Consider the following 18,356-nt stretch of genomic DNA (forward strand, 5'->3'; position numbering starts at 1 on the left):
CATTGTGCTAGGTACTATCAAACTGAATTAAATATACACAATCTGTAACTGTTCTTTAGGTTACCAAGTACAGAAAAGTCTTGCCCTTTACTGGTCTAACTCTTTTAATGGCAATTGTGGGTAAAGTTTATTTACAACTATTAATTTCCAATTCTGCTCAGAGTAGATGGTATCTGGTAATATCTATGCCAACTCTCTCTTTAAAGAGAGATACTTAAAAGTGCTCAAGCTCTAAGCAGTAAAACAAAGTATAAAGGAAAAGCTGAATCATGCCACTGGTAAACACTCTTGAATTTACTTCACCAAAGAAACGACTTGAGGTGTGGGAGTTCATTCAACCCCCACTTCAGCCTGAGGTGTCCTGCTGAAATAAGGAATGCACCTGTGTTGCACTGGCTCCTGGACAAGGCATGAAGCATGCTGATGAAGAGTGTTAATTTGCAAATGTGGTCCATAGAGTTTTGGAGTCGTGAGTATCAACTTGTCAGCACTGTTGATAACAGTGAGACTAATAATTGGCATCTAGTCTCAGTGAGACCCAAGGAGGCCTCTGCTATTGATGCTGATTACATAGTAGGACTATGCCTATGTGAACAGCAAAGTAAAAAAGCAAAAAACCTCATCAGAGACACCCATGCATGGGTGACTCCTAATGCAAGAGAGGCAGTCTTCATCTGACATGCATAGTCCTTCTTGCTGTCGTTGCTATGATATATCCTTTTCCTACAAAAAACACCCTGTAAACTTGTAAGCATTGTCATTCTGGATTCTGTGAGTTTCCCTGAGCCATCAAACCTTGTTTAACAGCCACTATTAGAGCACTACTATTGGCAGTTTCTTTTGTATCCTTCCACAATGTAATATCTGTATACAATTTTTAAAATTTCACAAAGTAAAATTAAACTACTCATAATGTTTTTTTTTTTTTTTTTTTTTTTGCTTTTTAGATGATGTATTACTTTTAATTTTAAACCAAATTAAATGAAACAAAAATGCAAATATCTTTGGGGTAAATTGAAAAATCTTACAATTCTGGTAAAAAATATTTTTATGAGTTTCAAAATTTAAAACAAAGCAGTTAAATATTGTTTGTGTCAATTTTCTGGGTGCCTCTAATGAAAAAGTACACCCAGAATATTTTAGATACTCTCATTTTTAAATTTTTTTGAAGAATTTCTCCTAACTCAAAGCCGAACGTTAATGTTTACGGAATGAGAATTGCTTAAATTCTTTGCTAACTGGGTTCTCTTGACCTAAAGGAAAAGTAATAGTCATATTAGGGCCGTTTGAGTCTCTTGTGTAATGTAATTCTTGTGTCTCCTCATTTTTCCTTCATGTTTATAATTCTTAGACTTTCCTTTCAAAAGTAATGTATTCTGATATTCTCCAAGATTATATTTGATTTTATCATTTAAGGCTTTTCTTTGGTGAGGACCGGAGCGCTTGCCCATTTGTTTTGCTTTTAGCCGACTTCATATATGGCTTTGTAGTTGGCTCCATTCACGACTCTCCATTAAATTAAATACCTTTAAATTATTGTTTTCTTTGTCAAGAGCCATGGGCATTGGTCTCTTGGCAATCGAGGCTGAGAGTAAAGTAGGACAATTCTAGCCCTGAAGGAACATGAAGGATTTGGGCAGAACAATAGACAAGTTGTAGATTAGGAAACTGAAAATCATTTTTCCATGGGACATAAGTAAACATGTTCTAGCTTCCATTACTTACGGTGGTTTGCTGGTGGAGTAGATACTCATCTAGTTAAGATTTCTTAATTATTTCAATGCATCCATAATTCACAGTAAAAATATATTAAATCTGTCTGCTAATATTTTCAAGTCTTTTGCATAGTGTTACTTTGGACTTAACAAACAAGATATTTTCTAATGGATACCTTTTAAGAATCAAATTTGTGGAGAGTAAAGGAACATGAAGGAGGGGTGTGTGTGTGTGTGTGTGTGTGTTTGTGTATGTGTGTATGTGTATTCTTCTCCCAAAATGTGTATTCTGGCTCACATACCTGCTATTGTCAGTGAAAGCAGGTCCTATCAATTTTTCCCATCAGTTACTTATTTTTATAATTTTGCACAGGATTAGCTTTTGGATTTTGATGTTGGAATATATTCATGGCTTAGTTGGCGTTCTAAAGAACTTCTGTCCTAGGGATCAAGGAGATGGTCTCTTCTTATATGTATAATAATATCTCTTACCTTTAACAATCCTTTTAAAATATCTCTCTGATATGTCATCTGGGCAAGTTAATAGTGTCTATTGTACTGTCATATGCATGAACATTCATTCACGAAAAGAGCCAGTCTGACAAAGCATGAAGTCAAGACCCCCTAAAGAGCTTCACAATACAGTTAGAAATTGAAAGGGCAGTGAAGGTCTTAGGGCAAATTTAGGAGTCATTCGGCATTCATCAATATGATCCAGTGAAGAATATCAAAGACTACCTGATGGAAAAAATGATGGTTTTGTTCTGTTGAGTTCTTGTTCAACTATAACTGCACTGAACTTCCACTAGAACATCTACCATCACAGTTACCTCTTACTCTGCTCAGGAGACAGTTTGCGAAATATAAGTAAGGGGAAGTTTTGTTCCCTTCTTTATCTGATGTCACTCCAAGTTCTTTAAGGAAGAATAAACTACTGAGAAGTAGAAGAGCTGAAAACAGAAAGGAAACGAAGATCATGCATACTTACGCAACTAGAAAATGCTTAAACCATTCTGTAAAATCACACTTTTCCTTTAGGTCAAGAGACCCCAGTTAGCAAAAAATTTAAGCAATTCTCATTCCATAAACATTAACATCTGGCTTTGAATTAGGAGAAATTCTTCAAAAAATTTAAATGAGAATATCTAAAATCAAGAGAACTCTTAAAGGATATGAAAAACTGACAGAATAAGTCAGCTTTATGTTCATCCATCTGTGTAGTAACAGATTGCATAAGGGAACACAAATAGAAAAGTCATAATTTAGAAATTTATTAAGACATCTTAGTGTAGTGCATTCATGTTTAATGTTTGCCTTTTCCTCTATCACAGTACAGAACAAGTTAAGACTGATAGAGACTGGATCCCTGATGTGAAGTATATGACATAAAATTTAAGTATCCTCAGGGAAGATTCCTACCTCCCCCACACTCACATACATTAAGCATTTAGCTGTGTTCACCAATATCAAGGTTACTAAACGAAAACCAAAAGCAACCCAGAAACAGTACAAAACATTTCATTTGTGAATGACTGATACTTAAGGTCTCCTGTCTTCCAGTTAGTGTTATTTGAGTAATAGAAATTAGCATTGTTAGTGCCTATCTTACGTCAGGCACCGTGCTTTGTATTTAACTTACTTTTTTCTTATTTAATCTTTTTAATGGCCCTATAAATCAGTTATTATCCTTATTTTACCCTGATGGGAAAGCGAACATATTGAGAGTCCCATTGTATGTTACCAAAAGCAACTAAATTCTACCACACTACTTCACCCCTATCCTTCTCTTCCTTCTTAACAAATGAAGATGTAGTTTGATCCTAAAAAGATGTTCAGAGGCAGGCAATTGCTGATATTAGTTCAGCAGTGGAATAATTCAGGGCTAATTTCTTTGCAGATCTCTTGGCCTTTTTTTTCATGGTTGCAACATGGCCATTGCAGTTCTAGCTACAGCTTCCTGAATCCAAGGGAGAACGAAAAGGAGAGGGAAAGGTTGCATGTGCCACTTTTATCCCTTTCTGTAAGGAAAGAAAACATGTTGCTCGTAAATACTTCTGATAGATTTCTGTTTAATTAAAATCTTTTTAAAATAATAAAGTATAGCAGTATTGAATGGTGTACAAAAATGAATGTACTATTCAATGACTATCACAAAATTAACACCCAGGTCAAAAAAAAGAATATGTTGGCATTCCAGAAACTCCTCACTTTGCCTCCTTCTGATCACAGCTTTTGCTAGATATTGCTGGATAGTTGTCTAGTTATTCTCTAAAATCATGGTTCTAATGTGCTTTTACTATAGCACTTGTTTTAGGACAACCCTGCCAAGATACGTATTATCAAAATTTTGTTTTTGCCATTCTGGTGAATATGGAAGGTTACACGTATGTTCTTTCACTGTTTACTGTTCCTGTTGAGCATCTTTTTATGTGCTTATATGCCATGTGGGTTCTTCTCTGTAATTCGCCTCTTCTTAACCTTTACTATTGTTGTTTTTAAGAAAACGTTTTGCTTTTTAACTATTCTTTTTATATCACGGATACCAAGCTTTTACACATTGCAAATACTAAGGATATGGCTTATTGTTAAACTTTATGGTGTATAGTGATAGGTGAACATATGTAATTTTGATAGTCAAATTTATCACCTTCATTTTTTATATTCTTTGGTTGGCTTGTTAAGATGATATTATTTTCATATCATACAGGAATATTTCCCTAACACCTTATATATATATATTTTTTACAACATGTTAAACATTTTAAAAATTCTAATTAGGTTTTTACTCATTTGGAATTTATTTTATGAGTTTGGAATTTTTAAGTATCTATTTGGAGTTTATCCTGATTTTTATAGTAATCTTTTTTTTGTTGCTTTTTGGTTTTTTCACCCAATTGTATATCCTTAATGCTGCAGATGAGTCTTGTCTGTTCTTATAAAAAACATGTTTTCTTTTAATCTAAAAGTTTATCTTCCATTTTATTTTATTTTCCCAATGTTTCTGTTAATGAATCAGGAGTGTTGGACCTGTAGTTTCTCACAGACTGGATTTTTAAAATTGTAAACTCATATAAATGGTCAACATGTTTTTTTTGTCCTCTGAATTTCCCACAAGTTGGTATCTGGTTGTAAAGCCTGAATCAGACTTAGGTCTGGTTGCTTTGGCACAACTGCATGTAGTGTGTCCTGTTCTTTCATCAGGAGGCACATAATGTCTGGTTCTGTTTTTCAAATACAGTATAAGCAGCTATTGATGCTCAAAGCTTAGACATATTAATTTATTGTGGTGTGAAAATGATATTTTATTATGTCTTTTTTACTTACAGTTAAAATATTTGTAGGATGTTTACCCTCATCTATTTAGTTACCCAGGTTTATAGTCAGATAGGATAGACAGGATGTGTTTTGATTCTTTCCCTTTATTTTGTTTTCAAGATAACAAATTGATTTTCTGTTATTTTTCAAAGATCAATTATTTTATATTTTAATATCATAATGAACTTTTACATTAAGGCATATTTGACAGATTTAAATTCATTTCAGTTATTAGTCTTTTTAAAGTTCAAATTTCTCATTTTTGGCCAGCAGAAACTTCCCAACATGAGCTCTGACTGCTTTGACATGACCCTATTAGTGTCTGGTAGTTTTTTTACTATTTGGTATGATAAAAGTCTTAGACATATATCTTTTACATTTTCTGATCTCAGAATGCCTGAATTCATTTAGTGAGAAATGGTATTTCAAGCTCACAGTCTAGGTTTAAGGGATGCTTTTTGCTCTTAGATTGGCCATTGCTTCCAGGTCTCCTTGGTGATAGAACTAGTAGTATATTAATAGATAATATTTTAAAGATGAAATACTTAAGAGTTCTTACTGACACTTCCAAATCAAAATCAGAACTAGGATTATTTGACTGCTTCTGTATTATACCTGTATCTACCCTTTCTACATTGAGAATCCTAGTTCTCCAGGACCCATGGAGGATAATACGATTCAAATTTAACTTAATCCACAGCATTCATACAACAGTCTTAAAATAGCAATGCTATACTACCAATATAATTACCACTAATTAAAAAATATGCTTCTCTGTTCTTTCTCCACATTTTCTTCAACCAAACTCATTATTTTCTTTATAGTTGCAAGGATAAACAGAAACTGACATGACAAAATCAGGTCAGTGAAGTTTAATCTGTAGACACCTTTCATGGATCCCTTTCAAAACTCAGAGAGAGCCCTAACAATGTCTTTGTATGATCATACACCTTTGGTAAAATTTGTAATAAAGATATTGTACCTGCAAAGAGATGACTATTTCCTTTTCAACTTGCTCTGTCCCATATATGCATATATATACACACATATATATATAAAATCTTTGTGAGTACATAGTAGGTGTATATATTTGTGTGGTACATGAAATATTTTGATACAGGCATGGAATGTGAAACAAGCACATCATGGAGAATGGGGCACCCATCCCCTCAAGCATTTATCCTTTGTGTTATCAGCAATCCAATTACACTCTTTCTGTTATTTTAAAATGTACAGTTCAGCTATTATTGACTATAGTAACCTGCAGTGAGATCACATAGTATGCCATTCATTCTTTCTAAATATTTTTTCAATCCATTATTCATCCCCACCTCCCCTGCAGCCCCCCACTGCCCTTCCCAGCCTCTGGTAATCATCCTTCTACTCTATGTCTATGAGTTCAATTGTTTGATTTTTAGATCCCACAAATAAGTGACAACATGTGATGTTTGTCTTTCTGTGCCTTGCTTATTTCACTTAACATAATCATCTCCAGTTCCATCCCTGTTGTTGCAAATGACTGGCTCTTGTTCTTTCTTTATGGCAGAATAGTACTCCATCATGTTTATGTACCCACATTTTCTTTATCCATTAAGCTGTTGTGGGACACTTACGTTGCTTCCAAATCTTAGCTATTGTAAACAGAGCTGCAACAAACATAAGAGGGCAGATATCTCTTCAGTATACTGATTTCCTTTCTCTGGGGTATATACCCAGTAGTGAAATGGCCGGATCATATGGTATCTCTATTTTTAGTTTTTTTGAGGAGTCTCCAAATGTTCTCCATAATGGTTGTACTGACTTATACCCCTACCAGGAGTGTACAAGGGTTTCCTTTTCTCTCCATCTTTGCCAGCACTTGTTATTGCCTCTCTTTAGGATGTAAGCCATTTTAACTGGGGTGAGATGATTGTAGTTTTGATTTGCATTTCTCTGATGACCAATAATGTTGAGTACCTTTTTATGTCTGTTTTCCATTTGTAAGTCTTCTTTTGAGAAATACTTGTTCAGATCTTTTGCCCATTTTTTGATTAGATTATTAGATTGCTTTCCTGTAGAGTTGTTTGAGTTCATTATATATTCTGGTTATTGATCCCTTGTCAGATAGGTAATTCAGTGATATTTTCTCCCATTCTGTGGGTTGTCTCTTCACTTTCTTGATTGTATTCTCTGCTGTGCAGAAGCTTTTAAACTTGATGTGATCTCATTTCTCCAATTTTGTTTTAATTACCTGTGCTTATCAGGTATTTCTCAAGAAATTTTTGCCCAGACCAATGTCCTGGAGATTTCCAAAATTTTTTCTTGTCGTAGTTTCATAGTTTGAGGTCTTAGATTTAAGTCTTTTTGATTTGATTTTGGTGTATGGCTAGAGATAGGGGTCTAGTTTTGTTTTTCTACATATAGATATCCAGTTTTCCTAGCATCATGTGTTGAAGACACTCTCTTTTCCTTAGTGTATGCTCTTGGCACCTTTGTCAAAAATGAATTCACTGTAGGTGTGTGAATTTATTTATAGGTGCTCCATTCTGTTCATTGGTCTATGTGTCTGTTTTTATGCCAGTACCATGCCACTTTGGTTACTATAGCTCTGTAGTGTAATTTGAAGTCGGGAAAGTGATTCCTCCAGTTTTGTTCTTTTTGCTCAGAATGCTTTGGGTATTCTGGGTCTTTTATGGTTCCATGTAAATTTTAGAATTGTTTTTTGTATTTCTGTGGAGAATTTGTTGGTATTTTGATAGGGATTACATTGAATTTGCTTTGGGTAGTATGGACATTTTAACAATATTAGTTATTCTGATCCATGAATATGGAATATTTTTCATTTTTGTAATGTTTTCTTCTGTTTCCTTTATCAGTGTTTTATAATTTTTATTGTAGAGATTTTTCACTTCTTTGGTTCAATAAAGTCCTAGATATATAACTTTATTTGTGGCTATTGTAAATGGGATTACTTTTTAAATTTCATTGTCAGATTGCTCACTCTTGGCATATAGAAATGCTACTGATTTTAGTATGTTGATTTCATATCCTACAACTTTACTGAATTTATCAATATTAAATTTTTTTTGTGTGTGGAATCTAGGTTTTCCATAATATAACATCATGTTATCTGCAAACAAGGATAATTTGACTTCTTCCATTCCAATTTGAATGTGCTTTATTAATTTCTTGTCTGCCCTTTATTTATTTCTAGCTAAGACTTCCAGTACTATGTTGAATAACAGTGGTAAAAGTGGGCATCCTTGTCATGTTCGAGATCTTAGGGGAAAGGCTTTCAGTTTTTCCCTATTCAGTATGATACTAGCTGTGGATCTATTGTATATGGCTTTTATTATGTTATATTCTTTTATATCCAGTTTTTTTAGTTTATTATCATGAAAGGGTGTCAAATTTTATCAAATGCTTTTTCAGCATCAGTTGAAATGATCATATAATTTTTTTCTTTTATTCTGTTGATATGATATATCACATTGATTAATTTGTGTATGTTGAACTATCCTTGCATCCCAGGGATAAATGTCACTTGGTCACAATGAATGATCTTTTAATGTACTGTTGAATTCGCTTTGTTAGTATTTCTTTCAGGATCTTTTTCATCAATATTCATCAGAGATGCTGGTCTGTATTTATTTATTTATTTTTTGATGTGTCTTTGTCTGGTTTAGTATCAATCAGAGTAATACTGGGCTCAAAGGATGAATTTTCTCTTTATTTTTTGGAATAGTTTAGTAGGATTGGTATTAGTTCCTCTTTACATGTTTGGTAGAATTCAGCAGTGGAACCATTGGGTCCTGGGCTTTTGTTTTTCTTTTGTTATGATTTCAATCTTGTTACTTGGTCTCTTCAGTTGTTATTGGTCTATTCAGGTTTCAGAATTCTTTTTGGTTCAATCTTGGTAGGTTGTATGTGTCTAGGAATTTGTTCATTTCTTCTAAGTTTTGCAATTTATTGGCATATGAATTTCTGCAGTATCGGTTGTAATGTTCCCCCTTTAATTTCTGATTTTATTTATTTCAATCTTCTCTCTTTTTTCATAGTCTTGCTAAATGTTTGTCAAATTTGTTTACTTTTTCAAAAAAAACCACTTTGGTTTCATTGATCTTTTGTATTTTTTTTTAATGTCAAATTCATTTATTTCGGTGTTATCTTTATTATTTTCTTCAAATTTTTGGTTTGGTTTGCTCTTGCTTTGCTAGCTCTTTAAGAGGCATCATTAGATTGTTTAAGTTTTTATTCTCTTTTGATGCAGTCATAGCTATAAAGTTTTCTCTCAGTATTGTTTTTGCTGTATCCCACAGGTTTTGGTATATTGTGTTTCCATTATCATTTGTTTCAAGAATTTTTTCAGTTTCCCTCTTAATTTCTCTATTGACCCACTCACTGGTTATTCAAAGGCATATTGTTTAATTTCCATGTATTTGTAGTTTTCAAAATTTCTCCTGTTATTAATTATTAGTTTATTTCATTGTGGACAGAGAAAATGCTTGATATTATTTCAGATTTTTTGAATGTTTTAAGATTTGTTTTGTGACCTAACATATGGTCTATCCTTGAGAATAATTCATGTACTGAGGAAAGGAATGTATATTCTGCAGCTGTTGGATAAAATGTTCTGTAAATATTTATTAGATCCACTGGTCCATAGTGCAGATTAATTCCAATGTTTCTTGATTAACTTTCTGTCTGGAAGACATGCCCAATGCTGAAAGTGGAGTGTTAAAGTCTCCAGCTATTATTGTACTGGGGCCTCTAATAATATTTTCTTTATATATCTGGGTGCTCCAGTGTTGGGTGCATATATATTTAAAATTGTTACAACGTCTTGCTGAATTGACTCTTTTTTCATGATATAGTGACCTTCTTTATCTTTTCTTATATTTTTTATCTTGAAATCTATTTTGTCTTACATAAGTAAAGCCACTCCTGCTCTTTTTTGGTTTCCATTGGCATGGAATATATTTTTCTTCTCCTTATTTTCAGTCTATGTGTATCTTTATATGTGAATTTTGTTTCTTGTGGGAAACAGATCATTGGGTCTTGTTTTTTTCATCCATTCAAACAGCCTAGGTCTTTTGATTAGAGACTTTAGTCCATTTACATTCTGTATTATTATTGATAAGCACTTACTCCTGCCATTCTGTTACTTGTTTTCTGGTTTCTTTGTGGTCTTCTCTTTCCTTTTTATCTTTCTTTAGTAAAGGCAATTTTCTCTGGTGACATGATTTAGTTTCTTGCTTTTTATTTTTTGTGTACTCATTATATGTTTTCTGGTTTGAGGTTACCATGAGGCTTGGTTATTTTATAACCCATTATTTTAACCTAATAAAAACTCTGTTTGCATGAACAAACAAGCTAAGAGAAAACTAATAAAGACTCTATGACTTAACGTCATCCCTGCACTTTTATACTTTTTGTTGTTTCTATTTTATTCTACTGTCTATTTCTGAGCTGTGCAGTCTGGGATGAGGGGAAAGGCGATGCCTGCATTCTCTTAGCCACCCCAGATAGTAACTCAGTAGGTTGCCTGTTACTGCCCAAGTCCTTTGTCTTTGGGACCATTTTAGTGCAAGGACTCACCTAATAATTGCAGTCCTTGTGGCCTAGACTAACTTTCCAGTTTATTGAGAGACCCAGAGCACTTTGGCTCTCAGTGGTGAGACTTGTAGGAACTCAGGTTCACACAGCTGGTATCAGTGATTCCTCTCTGGCTAGGGCTTGTTGAAATGCCCCCTCTGTGGGTGGGCATCAACTGAGTTTGGTCTCGTTTCTCTTGTTGCTCTAACAAGTCAGTGCTAAGTTCAGTGCCTCGGAATTGCTGTATTCTCCCTCCTCCAGTGCGCAGAGATGCTCTGTATACCATGCCCCTGCTGCTAAGGTGGGGGTTGAGGGAGGGGAAGCATCAGCAATTCAAGACTGCTTTTTTCTGTCTCTTCAGTGCCTCTCTCAACAATATATAGTTAAAACCAGGTACTATGAGGGCTCACCTTACTTTTGGTTCTTAGAAAGGTGTTTTTTTTTTTTTTTTTTTTTTTTCCTGTGTAGATAGATGTCAAATTGGCATCCTTATGGCAGAGGGGGGTGGGGGGGGATGATGGTAGAGACTTTTATTCCACCATCTTGCTCTGCGTCTCTGTCTTCCACATTTTTAATAGCTGTAACACATCTGTGCATATAGTGTACACATAGCCATTTCATGCTGTATTCTCTCCTGTTTGACCCCCATTTAATCCTAGTTATGTAGATAATCATAAGTTTAATGCTCACCACCAGCTTCTATGTTGATGTCTCTCTACACATGTTGGTTGTCTGAAGCTTTTGGTTTAGTAAATTTCTCAGGAATGACTCATGAGACAAAGTTCTTGCATCCTCATAAGAGATTGTGTCCTTTATCCTGCAAAGTCAGTTTTGAAGGCTATAAAATCCTTGGCTCACATATTCTTTCCTTGAGCATCTTCAATTGTTTTCCATTTCCTCCCATCATAAGACATCACTGTCTTAAAGTCTAATCTAATTTTTTTTTTAAAAAAAGTCATGTGTCCGAAGGAGTTTTTTCTTTTTCTTTGAATTTCAGTGATTATGTCTTTGTGTTAGCCATTGTGGGTCAGTAATTTCACATTTGTTGTATGCTATGTTATAAGTAATTTCAAATTTTTCTTCAGATAAATTTTCTTGAGTTACAGTTTTTAGTATTTGTTTTTTCCTCTTTGCGTTGATTTTTCTGCTTTAGAGATTCTTACCTGTATGTAGTATTTTCGTTGCCTGTTGTCAATATTTGTTGTTTGCTTTCGAATTAATTTTCATCTCTTCTTTTATTTCTCTTGGACTTATAAAAAGTTCCTCCTTTCCTTCTGTTTCTCTCAGGGCATTATCTGTTGTATTTATACAGTCTTGTGTTCTTTCTAGTTTCATCTCCGTCGCTGACATTTAATTTTTTTCATTATATATATTCTGAATACTGTCACCTCATTTATAAATTATTGTAACTATAATCTGTGTTGCCTTTTATATCTTATTTTATTAATGCCTTTATTTTATCCTGAATAAAAGCTTACTGATTACAGCTTTGATCTGTTCCGTGGTGTCTTTTTAGCCTCTCTTTTCACTGTTTGTTGAAATTTTATTTTCCTTTTATTCTCTTTTATGTTACAAAACTTTGTATGGGATTTGACCTTGATGCTTGTCTGTTAATTGCTATATAAAATTAGTTTTCATAAACTTTTAATAGGAAACATGGTAGAAGATAAAATTTTTTTTTGAGTGCTGGTTTCCTTTTGATAAATATGCTCATAGTTATAATACACTTATTGTGAGATTTCTTGATGTTTTAAAAGTTTAGGCATTATCTCTACCTATGAAGATGAAGATTTAGCATTCTTACGTCACCCCAACTCCTACCATATACAGAATCCTACTTGTTACCCATTTTTATCTCTGCAGTTTTGATTTTGGTAATATCAGCTTTCAGTATTTATATTATAATTATAAAAACCTTATTCAAAGCTATATTAATCAGGGTTCTTCAGAGAAATGGGACTAATAAGATGTAGATATATAGATAAAAATTTATTATAAACAATTGGCTTAAAGAATAAGCGGATTCCGTGATTGGTGATTGTGGAGACTGGCAAGTCCAAAATTTGCAGTGGGCCAGCAGTCTGGAGACCCAGGAGAGCTGATAATTTAGTTTCAGTGAAAAGGTCAGAAACCTGGAGACCCAGGAGAGTCATTGGTGCACATGAAGTCTGAAGGCAGCTGCAAGAGAATTTCCCCTTGATCAGGGAGGCTGGGTTTTTTGTTCTATTCAGGTCTTCAGTTGACTGGATGAGGCCAAACCACGTTGGGGAGGGCAATGTGCTTTACTCAAGGTTTACACACACACACACACACACACACACACACACACACCCCCCTCAGAGATATTGTGTGTTTGGTTCCAGACCACTGCAATGAAAGGAATATTGCAAAAAATGAGTCATACAAATTTTTTGGTTCCCTAGAACATGTAAAAGTTATTTTTATACTATACTGCAGTCTATTAAGTGTACAATACCATGATGTCTAAAAATCAATATATATACCTTAATTAAAAATACTTTATTGCTAAAAATGCTAACAATCATCTGAGCCTTCAGTGAGATGTAAGCTTTTTGCTAGTGGGTTGATTTTGCCTCCATGCTGATGGCTGCTGACTGATCAGGGTAATGGTGGCTGAGAGTTGGAGTGGATGTGGCAGTTTCTTAAAATAAGACAATAATGAAGTTTGCTATATGAACTGACTCGTCCTTTTATGAAAGATTTCTCTGGAGCATGTGATGCTGTTTGATAGCATTTTACACACAGTGAAATTTCTTTAAAAATTGAAATCCTCTCAAACCATACTACTGCTTTATCAATGAAATTTGTGTAGTATTCTAAATACCTTGCTTTCATTTCAGCAATGTTCACTGCATTTTCATCAATGGTAGATTTAATCTCAATAAAACACTTTCTTTGCTCATTCACAAGAAGCAACTCCTCATCCATTTAAGTTTGTTCATGAGATTGCAGCAATTCAGTCACATCTACGGGTTCCACTTCTAATTCTAGTTCTCTTGTTATTTCCACCACATCTGCAGTTACTTCCTCCACTGAAGTCTTGAACTCCTCAAGTCATCCATGAGGATTAGAATCAACTTCTTCCAAACTCCTGCTAATGTTGATATTTTGACCTCTTCACACAAATCATGGATGTCCTTCATGGCATCTAGAATGGTGAATCCTTTCCAGAAAAATTTCAATGCCCAGATCCATCAGAGGAATCACAATCTGTGGCATCTATAGAATTATGAACTGTGTTTCCTAAATAAGACTTCTACATAGAAATGACTCCTTGATTCATGAGCTGCAGAGCATGAAAACAACATTAATCTTCTTGCATATCTTTGTTAGAGCTCTTGGGTGACCAGCTGCATTATCAATGAGCAGTAATATTTTGAAAGGATATACATATATATAAAATATTATTTTGAAAGGAGATATATATATTATTTTTATTTTTTCTGAACATTAGTTCTCAACAGTGGGCTTAAAATATCCAGTAAACCATTCTATTAACAGATGTGCTGTCATCTGAGCCTTGTTGGTCCATTTATAGAGCACAGGCTAACTCAATTTAGTGTAATTCCTAAGGGCCCTAGGACTTTCAGAATGGTAAATCAGCATTGGCGTCAACTTAAAGTCACCAGATGCATTAACTTCCTCATAGGAGAGTCAGTCTGTCATTTGAAACCAGGCAACTTTACTTCTGTAGCTAAGAAAGTCCTAGATGGCATCTCCTTCCAATAGAAGGCTGTTTCATCTATTTTGAAAATCTGTCATGTAGTGTAGCCACCTTCATCATTGATCTTAGCTAGATCTTCTGAATAACTTGCTGCCACTTCTACATCAGCTGTTCACTTTGTATTTTTTTTTCATTTCTTTTCTTTCTTTTTTTTTTGTTTTTTTTGAGAGACAGAGTCTCACTTTGTCGCTAGGCGCCAGGCTGGAGTGCAGTGACACAATCTCGGCTCACTGCAACCTCCGCCTCCTGGGTTCAAGCAATTCTCCTGCCTCAGCCTCCCAAGTAACTGGGACTACAGGTGCATGCCACCATGCCCAGCTAATTTTTGTATTTTTAGTAGAGACGGGGTTTCACCACGTTGGCCAGGATGGTCTTGATCTCTTGACCTCGTGATCTGCCTGCCTCGGCCTCCCAAAGTGCTGGGATTATAGACTTGAGTCACCGTGCCCGGCCTCACTTTGTATTTTCATGATACAGAGATGGCTTCTATTTTGAAGTCTTATGAACCAACCTCTGCTACTTTCACACTTTTCTTCTGCAGCTTCCTCACCTCTTTCAGCCTTTAAAGAATTGAAGAGCAGTAGGTCCTTGCTCTGTATTAGGCTTTGGCTTAAGGAAATGTGACTGGTTTAATCTTCTATCTAGATCACCATAACTTTTTTTTCATATCAGTAATAAGACAGTTTTACTTTCTTATCATTGTGTGTTCACAGAGTAACACTTAATTTTTTTTTTGCATTTTTTAAATTGCATTTTAGGTTTTGGGGTACATGTGAAGAACATGCAAGATTGTTGCATAGGTGCATACCTGGCAGTGTGATTTACTGCCTTCCTCCCCTTCACCTATATCTGGCATTTCTCCCCATGCTATCTCTCCCCAACTCCCCACCCCCCGCTGTTCCTCCCCTATTTCCCCCCAACAGACCCCAGTGTATAGTGCTCCCCTCCCTGTGTCCATGTGTTCTCATTGTTCAACACCCACCTATGAGTGAGAACATGCGGTGTTTGATTTTGTGTTTTTGTGTCAGTTTGCTGAGAATGATGGTTTCCAGTTTCATCCATGTCTCTACAAAGGACACGATCTCATCGTTTTTGATGGCTGCATAATATTCCATGGTGTATATGTGCCACATTTTCCCTGTCCAGTCTATCATCGATGGGCATTTGGGTTAGTTCCAGGTCTTTGCTATTGTAAACTGTGCTGCAATGAACATTCGTGTGCATGTGTCCTTATAGTTGAACGATTTATAATCCTTTGGATATATACCCAGTAATGGGATTGCTGGGTTAAATGGAATTTCTATTTCTAGGTCCTTGAGGAATCACCACACTGTCTTCCACAATGGCTGAATTAATTTACACTCCCACCAACAGTGTAAAAGTGTTCCAATTTCTCCACATCCTCTCCAGCATCTGTTGTCTCCAGATTTTTTAATGATTGCCATTCTAACTGGCGTGAGATGGTATCTCAATGTAGTTTTGATTTGCATTTCTCTAATGACCAGTGATGATGAGCATGTTTTCGTATGTTTGTTGGCCTCATGTATGTCTTCTTTTGTAAAGTGTCTGTTCATATCCTTTGCCCACTTTTGAATGGGCTTGTTTGTTTTTTTCTTGTAAATCTGTTTTAGTTCTTTGTAAATTCTGGATATCAGCCCTTTGTCAGATGGGTAAGCTGCAAAATTTTTTTCCCATTCTGTTGGTTGCCGATTCAGTCTAATGACTGTTTCTTTTGCCATGCAGAAGCTGTGGAGTTTGACTAGGTCCCGTTTGACTATTTTGGCTTTTGTTGCCAATGCTTTTGGTGTTTTGGTCATGAAGTCCTTGCCTATGCCTATGTCCTGAATGGTTTTGCCTAGGTTTTCTTCTAGGGTTTTTATGGTGTTAGGTCTTATGTTTAAGTCTTTAATCCATCTGGAGTTAATTTTAGTGTAAGGTGTCAGGAAGGGGTCCAGTTTCTGCTTTCTGCATATGGCTAGCCAGTTTTCCCAACACCATTTATTAAACAGGGAATCCTTTCTTTATTGCTTGTTTTTGTCAGGTTTGTCAAAGATCGGATGGTTGTAGATGTGTGGTGTTGCCTCCGAGGCCTCTGTTCTGTTCCATTGGTCTATATCTCTGTTTTGGTACCAGTACCATGCTGTTTTGATTAACTGTAGCCTTGTAGTATAGTTTGATGTCTGGTAGTGTGATGCCTCCTGCTTTGTTCTTTTTGCTTAGAATTGACTTGGCTATGCGGGCTCTCTTTTTTTTTTTTGAGATGGAATCTCACTCTGTTGCCCAGGCTGGAGTGCATGGCCTGATATTAGCTCACTGCAACTTCTGCCTCCTGGGTTCAAGCTATTCTCCTGCCTTAGCCTCCTGAGTGACTGCGATTACAGGCATGTGCCACCATGCCAGCTAATTTTAGAAGACATTCATTTTCACCATTTGGCCAGGCTAGTCTCGACTCCTGACCTCAAGCGATCCACTTGCCTCGGACTCCTAAAGTGCTGGTATTACAGGCATGTGTTCTGGTTCCTGGCCTTGATTTTTTTTCAAGAATGTTTTCTTTGCATTCACAGCATGGCTAACTGTTTGGTGCAAGGGGCCTAGCTTTTGTCCTATCTCAGCTTTTGGCATGCCTTTCTCAGTAAACTTAATCATTTATAGCTTTTGATTCAAAGTGAGAGATGTGTGACTCTTCCTTTCACTTGAACACTTAGAAACCATTGTAGGGTTATTAATTGGCCTCTTTTAAATATTGTTTTGTCTCAGAGAATAGGAGAAGAGGGATAAAGATGAGAGAAGGGCCTGTCAGTGGAGCAGTCAGAACACACACAACTGACTATATATATGATTATAATATGACTGTGGTGCCTCAAAGAATTACAATAGTTACATCAAAGGTCACTGATCACAGATAATCATAATATGTATACTAATAATGAAGAAGTTCGAAATATTGAGGGAATTACCAAAATATGATACAGAGGTATGAAGTAAGCACATACTGTTGGAAAAATGGCACCAATAGGCTTGACACAGGGTCACAACAAACCTTCATTTTGTAAAAAACATGGTATCTGTGAAGTGCAATAAAGTGAAATGCATTAAGATGAGGTATATCTGTATATACATTCAAATATGTATATTCAAATTTATCCCTATATGTATCATAAACAAACGTCCCAATATTAGCTTTGAGTATAACAAAAAATGTTTGCTTCCCAACAGTTTGTGACTTGCTTTCATTGTTCAATCAGATTAGTCTCATGTGAGATAAATATGTATATACTGCTTAGTTTATGAAGGGATATGTTATGGTGAATGACGTGAAGTTATTTTATTATGTTCTTGAGCGGAATATTTTCATAGTTCAAAAACTGGAATGTTACAGCTCTGAAATTATGAAAGTTAATCAGAAACTTAATTATATAAACACATTCCACTTTATATATACGTTATAGACCTAATTATAGTCTTTAAAGTCTTCCATCTCTCTGTATAGATGCTGGTTTTCCTAGTTTTGTTTATTCTCTGTTTGTGTTTGTCTTTCCCATTAGAGACTTATACAGGTGTTTTCTGAGGGGCTAATGTGCAGACTGTGTACTTGGGATAGGTTTGGAGACTATGCATGCACTATTGGGTATCTGATTGGCATGTTAGTTGGGGAACTTCTTGAGGTTTCTTTCTCTTTGTCTGCTCAGATTCAGTATAAAGAATCTTTCATTTATCTGTCCATAAAGTATACGTGTGGCTGCCAGTGTTTTGTGAGCTAATGTGAAAATTAAGCTGGAACTTGGAATATTTGGTATGAAATGTTCCCTTGATTTTATATGGTAATCTCACCTTCAGTGGTGCCTGAGGTCCCCTGGTCCCAACGTCCTTTCTTGAGAATAAGCTTCCATTTTTCTGATGGACAAGGGGAGTGGTGGTCATCTTGTTAAGGGCATCCTGGGACTTATCATGTCTTAAACTTTCAACCACTCCTTCTGCTTTTTTTTTTTCCTTCTTCCATTTTTTTT

This window comes from Aotus nancymaae, unplaced genomic scaffold (assembly GCF_030222135.1).
Source record: "Aotus nancymaae isolate 86718 unplaced genomic scaffold, 86718_ANA_hifiasm-v0.15.2.pri h1tg000025l, whole genome shotgun sequence".
Classification (NCBI taxonomy): domain Eukaryota; kingdom Metazoa; phylum Chordata; class Mammalia; order Primates; family Aotidae; genus Aotus; species Aotus nancymaae.